This window comes from Rutidosis leptorrhynchoides, chromosome 1 (assembly GCF_046630445.1).
Source record: "Rutidosis leptorrhynchoides isolate AG116_Rl617_1_P2 chromosome 1, CSIRO_AGI_Rlap_v1, whole genome shotgun sequence".
Taxonomy (NCBI): domain Eukaryota; kingdom Viridiplantae; phylum Streptophyta; class Magnoliopsida; order Asterales; family Asteraceae; genus Rutidosis; species Rutidosis leptorrhynchoides.
Window position 1 is genome coordinate 240,191,440 of NC_092333.1, and position 7,218 is coordinate 240,198,657.

Here is a 7,218-nt window from a genome sequence, read left to right on the forward strand (position 1 = left end):
ATCCATCTATGAGAAAAACAGAAAAGTTTAAACATAAAATACAAGTGTATTTTGAAAGCCGCACAACGCCTAAGCGCAATACGCTAAACGAAATACTGATTATTCTTTAATAACATATTATACATAGATTTATCATTTTTATGATGCATTATTCGCATTGAGACATTCATATTGATTCATTATTTTCAAAATCTGATTTTGAATAGACTGAAAATCTTTACAAATCAACCTTCTTACGCAAACACGAAGAAAGGATAGCATATTGCTTTATTCGTCAAGCGAGATTAATCAAAGTATAAATATTTTATCAACAAGTTGATGAGAAGCAAACATATAAATCATGATAAATAATACACATTATGAACATACAATAGCATAAATTATTGACTTGGTGAAGTCATCATTATATCATTGGCAGATAATACATTGACTTTCGGCGGATAACGGATAACGGATGAAAGTTCAACATATATGTCATATTAAAATCAGTTTAAGGTAAAAATCTTTTGTATACAATATGGCATATGGTACTCAAGATTTCTATAGCCATAATAGTTAAACACATATACAATATCAAACACAAATTAATAGCAAAATGTGCAAACATATCAAACATGCAAGTTATGTATTGTTATTACAAACAAATTTCAAAGTGTTTTCAAATAGGAACCCCCAAGATATCCTTAACGGAAACATCTTCTCTGCCACACACTTCTTCTAAATGTGACAATCTTCAGGGTAGACACTTCATTTATTGTCACCTGCAGTCTAGCATCAGCATCTGGTTTGATATATTTCAAAATTACAGCTGGTAAGGGGTCAGGTTTGTCAGAAAGGGCATGCACAATTTCTTCCACAGCATATGAAAGGTCCTTTTCAGTAGAAGCCTCAAGATACTTATGGAAAGTTTGGCCAACAAGCTTAGAACCTAATACCCTCTGCACAAGGGTAGGAATGCCAACTTTTAAGTCAGTAAAATCCTTTTTCAAAGTAGCGGCAGCCACAGTGTTCTCATCAACAACACGCTTTTCTGCCTCCTACATCTTCTTTAACTCTACATTTTCCTTCAGCAAAATTTCTTTCTCTTCCATCAACTTTTCTTTCTCTACTCTCTCTAAAACACACTTTGCTTCAACAAGCTGCATCGTTTCATCTTTTTTCTTTGCTACATCTATTGCCGTTTTCAATTTCGAATTAGCATCTTGCAAGTCAACTTCTAGTTTCTTTATTCTGGTAGCATTATAAGCAGCATTGGAAATAATGGCCTTTTGAGCTTCTTGCATCTTAAGGTCATGGATCACATGTTGATTAAGAAGTACCAAAGCTGCAGCAGTGGATTGGCAACTTTGTTTATGAGTCATGGTGGACAGAGAGGAAGACAGATCAGCAATTGTGTTTGCCTGCATTGGATACATATAGTTATAATAAGAATACAATTAACAGTGAAGTAGTGGTATTGGACTACAAATTTTTTAAGAGTTACCTTAAGAAACTCAACAAAACTATCAGATTTGTTGACAGGGTCGTCAAGAAAAGTTTGCAAACTGGCTAACGGCACGGCGGATGGCGGTTGGGTAAATGATGAAGATTGTGTTGTATCAGTTCCTTTAGGGGTACGCAGATTATTGAAAGGTGGGGTTTCAAAGGTATTATCATCATCATCGGTTTCTTCATCATTGTCATCATTATCATCATCCTCTTCTACCTCAGCAAACTCAGTAATATTCCCACCAACAGTGGTTTCATCATCATGCTCCTTTTGAAGAATCATTCCTATGATGTACAAAAATAAATGAGTATACAAAATAACATCAAAAATATATTGTAAACATTATAAAAAAGCATAGGTATGAAGTATACTTCTTTTCTTAGGCTTCTCAGTAGCTTCACTCATTGGGCGCTTCCTAGGAAGTTTTGAGTTCTTGCTAGCTTTATTAGCGCTAGACGATTCAGGGGTGGTTTCAATAATTTCGACATCAGACAATGGCCGACTAACATTGCCATCCCCTCCCTCCACAGGCCGCTCAGGGCTCTTCAATTGTTCCTTAAATTGTGCATCCTTTGCTTTATCAGCTTCAATCTCAGTAGGAGTTTTTGGCTAATCAGATACAACAAGAGGGTCCAAATTGGTTTTCTTAAACGTCCTGTAAACCTGCATCTCTCCTTCTGCAATAGATGAAAGTACATACAAATAGAAAAAGCATATAAGGATATATATATATATATATATATATATATATATATATATATATATATATATATATATATATATATATATATATATATATATATATATATATATGTATATATATATATATATATAGTTCCTATTAACATAATTTAAACATGGAATATTAATAAAAGTGCCTACCATGGCCTTTCCAGTGTAGCACTGGCATACGTTCAGCAGGCCAGTTGTCACTCATTTTGCAGAGGACTAAGATGGCTTCATATTCATCATATAACCTTTGTGGAAAATGCAGTGTTTTCCAAGTTTCAATGATTAACCTTTCATTATCAGATAAAGTAATAGACTTGCTCACTCCTATTTTGGTTTTTCTTCGTTCACGAACACACTCCCATGCATCTTGAATAACCCTTTCATTAACAAAGAAGTAGGGTTCTTTCTAGTTTTTCAAAGAGGTCTCCCTTTCACCAGTAAAAGCCTTGTTTGGTTTGTAGTCGAATGTATACCAACACTTGCTAACTAATCGGGTTCTAAACAACTCATGAAAAATATTTACATTTGGTGATTCCTCTACAGCATTACAGTAACTTTCAAAAAGTATAATTTTTTGCAAACCTAAAGAATGAACTTGACTAAGACCTATCCCGTAATGGGCAAGAATTTTTTGAAGAAAGGTGGAAAGAGGAATACGGAGATTTCCTATGGTTAATTGAAGCTTTTAAAGAGTAATCATCTTTTCAGGGGGATTGTTGGCTCTATCGCTAGAGGAAGGACCCATAGGGTTTAATAATCTAAGATTTCTATGTTCTCTGCATAATTGGTCTATTTCGGCAACAGTGATGCTGGAAGGAATTGTATTAACATCAGTTGTATCTTTTTGTGAAGATGTGCTACTGGATTCGGCCATGGTAGCAATTTAAAATAAAATAATGAATACAAACAGAAGAGGAAGATTAAGAACTGACCTTGCACAAATTAATCGTAAAGAACCCTAGAAAGTAATTGCAGATGTCTTCAAAGAAAATGATCAGTTTTCGAAAAAGGTAAAGTGAAAGGGGAATGAATTATTTATAGTCAAATTGGCGGACGATGAAAGGACATGATCATGCCACGTGTATGAACCAGATTAATTGGGAAACAATTTCAATTTTGAAAATAAATCAAAATGGTTTTGGGGGCAAAATCATAATTGGAAAAGTGACATCACCACAGAAAAACAGACGACTGCAGCAGTTTTGTGTCTTCAAGGAAAAAGACATCTTTTATTCTTTAGTTTAATGACTTTATTTTTTGCAAAAATAAAGACATTAAATTGGGGGGACTTAATGGTGTATCTTAGGGGATACACGCATAAAAACACCATTTTTATACAGAAAAATGGATCAAAGAGCACAAAAGATAACAATATTTGGCGGTTCTTATTATTTGCCGCCCAGCGTTCAGCAGGCCACCCAGCGCCATTCGTAAGCCCTGCAGGCAGCTTCTATGCTTAAGCCTTTTACTAAGCGTGTGAGTGGTACTCAGCCACGTCAGCACACGCCACCGACCTTCCAGATACTTCGTGTAACAGAACTATTCAGCGATTGACACGTGTATCCCGAGAATTTTTTGGACATTTTGCGCCTATAAATAGACCCCCTGGGTCACCACATTTGACATCTGAACTTCAGTCAGAGAGAAATACACTTTCTTTCTCACATGGTTCTTTATCACTCTAAAAGCACATTAACCGCTTAGCAGCAGAACACTGCACGGATCAAATACAGATTGATCCTCAGATTGATTGAGGCCACCCAACGGATCATCCATCCGTGTTCCGGGTCTGCAAGGATTATTTTCCAAGGGTAAACATCAATCAACATACAATCGCTCTACGCTAGGCGGATAGTGTCTTGTACTAGTACCTTACACTCGCTATACAGAAAATCGTACCAACACATTACAAATAAAACTGCTTTTTATGTTCCATTATCCAAATACTAAAATTACATAAGATTATTAGTTGATCTAAACCCAATGTTCCTATAATAGTCATGCTAGGTACTAGACATTGGCTTTGTGAAAGTGTCAACTAAATTATCTTTTGCATATGAACTCTTAGAATACGTACATCGCGAAAGATGTGTTTGGCACCTTGCAGAACTGCCGATTCATTTGTTATTTCAATAACATGAGTGAGATATTCAATACTGGGAAAAACGTCAAGCTCAAAATAAATTTTCCGAACTAAACAGATTCTAGTGCAGCTTCAGAAGAAGTTATATATTCTGATTCTGTAGTAGACATCGCAATTAACTGCACTTTCATTCAGTAATGAAATGTAACTTGATTGCTATCGACTATCAAATCGATTTGTTTCGAAACTAGCACCAGTCTAACACTTTAGACCTAGTTCATCAAAACCTCTGTAAACGAAGAAGATATAGCTAGTATTTCGCAAATACTTCAATATATTCTTTACAACAGTCCAGTGACACACACATATTCTTTTGGTACATGCTCATTATATAAAGAGCGATAGAAATCTAGTCTAGTGCACCTGATAGCGTACATCATGGGTCATATAACCGAAGATTATTGTGATCCCACATATTCGCTTTACCTCATCAAGGGTAAAGGGGCTTGAGTCTTACTCAGCACCTCATTTGGTTGTATTGGAAAACTTCCATGTCAATCTTCCATCCTTAATCGCTTTAAGATTTTGTCAGCCTATGCACTTAGACATGAATCAATTAACCGCTTTGATCTCTCACTATAGATTTTGATTCCATGGATATATGCTAAATCTCCCAGATCATTCATAGTGAAACACTTCCTTTCCTAAGCCAGGAGTTAACGTCATATAGTGTTGGAAAGTGAGTTTTGTGATCCCCCATCCAAAATCATCATGTACGGATCATCAACAACAGGTCCATTACACGGTATAATACTATATACTGTTTTAAAACAAGTTTTGCATTCATAAAAGGATAGCGTTTTTACCAACGACAAAAGTTTTACAAAAGATAATGTGCTTCTACGAATAGAAAGCATTAACATAAGTACGTGACACTAAGGTCATTAAAAAACCAAAGTTCAAAGATAACAGAAGTAACGAATGCAAAGTAAAAAGTTCCATGATTGAGACATCTCTAATAATGCAGCGAAAGTCTAACACATCAAGTCTAATACAGCGGAAGCAATTTCATCTAAGCACATGAGAAATAACATGCTTAAAATGTCAACACGAATGTTGGTGAGCTATAGTTTAATTGTAAACAATAATGTAATGTAGACCACGAGATTTCGTATTCAAAACAGTATGAAAAAGTATATGCTTAACTGTGGGCACTTTGAAATGTCCCGTTCTTATTGATTAAAAACGTTCCATATTAATTGATTTCGTTGCGAGGTTTTGACCTCTATATGAGACGTTTTTCAAAGACTACATTCATTTTAAAACAAACCATAACCTTTATTTCATCAATAAAGGTTTAAAAAGCTTTACGTAGATTATCAAATAATGATAATCTAAAATATCCTGTTTACACACGACCATTACATAATGGTTTACAATACAAATATGTTACAACAAAATAAGTTTCTTGAATGCAGTTTTTACACAATATCATACAAGCATGGACTCCAAATCTCGTCCTTATTTAAGTATGCGACAGTGGAAGCTCTTAATAATCACCTGAGAATAAACATGCTTAAAATGTCAACAAAAATGTTGGTGAGTTATAGGTTTAACCTATATATCAAATCATAATAATAGACCACAAGATTTCATATTTCAATACACATCCCATACATAGAGATAAAAATCATTCATATGGTGAACACCTGGTAACCGACATTAACAAGATGCATATATAAGAATATCCCCATCATTCCGGGACACCCTTCGGATATGATATAAATTTCGAAGTACTAAAGCATCCGGTACTTTGGATGGGGTTTGTTAGGCCCAATAGATCTATCTTTAGGATTCGCGTCAATTAGGGTGTCTGTTCCCTAATTCTTAGATTACCAGACTTAATAAAAAGGGGCATATTCGATTTCGATAATTCAACCATAGAATGTAGTTTCACGTACTTGTGTCTATTTTGTAAATCATTTATAAAACCTGCATGTATTCTCATCCCAAAAATATTAGATTTTAAAAGTGGGACTATAACTCACTTTCACAGATTTTTACTTCGTCGGGAAGTAAGACTTGGCCACTGGTTGATTCATGAACCTATAACAATATATACATATATATCAAAGTATGTTCAAAATATATTTACAACACTTTTAATATATTTTAATGTTTTAAGTTTATTAAGTCAGCTGTCCTCGTTAGTAACCTACAACTAGTTGTCCACAGTTAGATGTACAGAAATAAATCGATAAATATTATCTTGAATCAATCCACGACCCAGTGTATACGTATCTCAGTATTGATCACAACTCAAACTATATATATTTTGGAATCAACCTCAACCCTGTATAGCTAACTCCAACATTCACATATAGAGTGTCTATGGTTGTTCCGAAATATATATAGATGTGTCGACATGATAGGTCGAAACATTGTATACGTGTCTATGGTATCTCAAGATTACATAATATACAATACAAGTTGATTAAGTTATGGTTGGAATAGATTTGTTACCAATTTTCACGTAGCTAAAATGAGAAAAATTATCCAATCTTGTTTTACCCATAACTTCTTCATTTTAAATCCGTTTTGAGTGAATCAAATTGCTATGGTTTCATATTGAACTCTATTTTATGAATCAAAACAGAAAAAGTATAGGTTTATAGATGGAAAAATAAGTTACAAGTCGTTTTTGTAAAGGTAGTCATTTCAGTCAAAAGAACGACGTCTAGATGACCATTTTAGAAAACATACTTCCACTTTGAGTTTAACCATAATTTTTGGATATAGTTTCATGTTCATAATAAAAATCATTTTCCCAGAATAACAACTTTTAAATAAAAGTTTATCATAGTTTTTAATTAACTAACCCAAAACAGCCCGCGGTGTTACTACGACGGCGTAA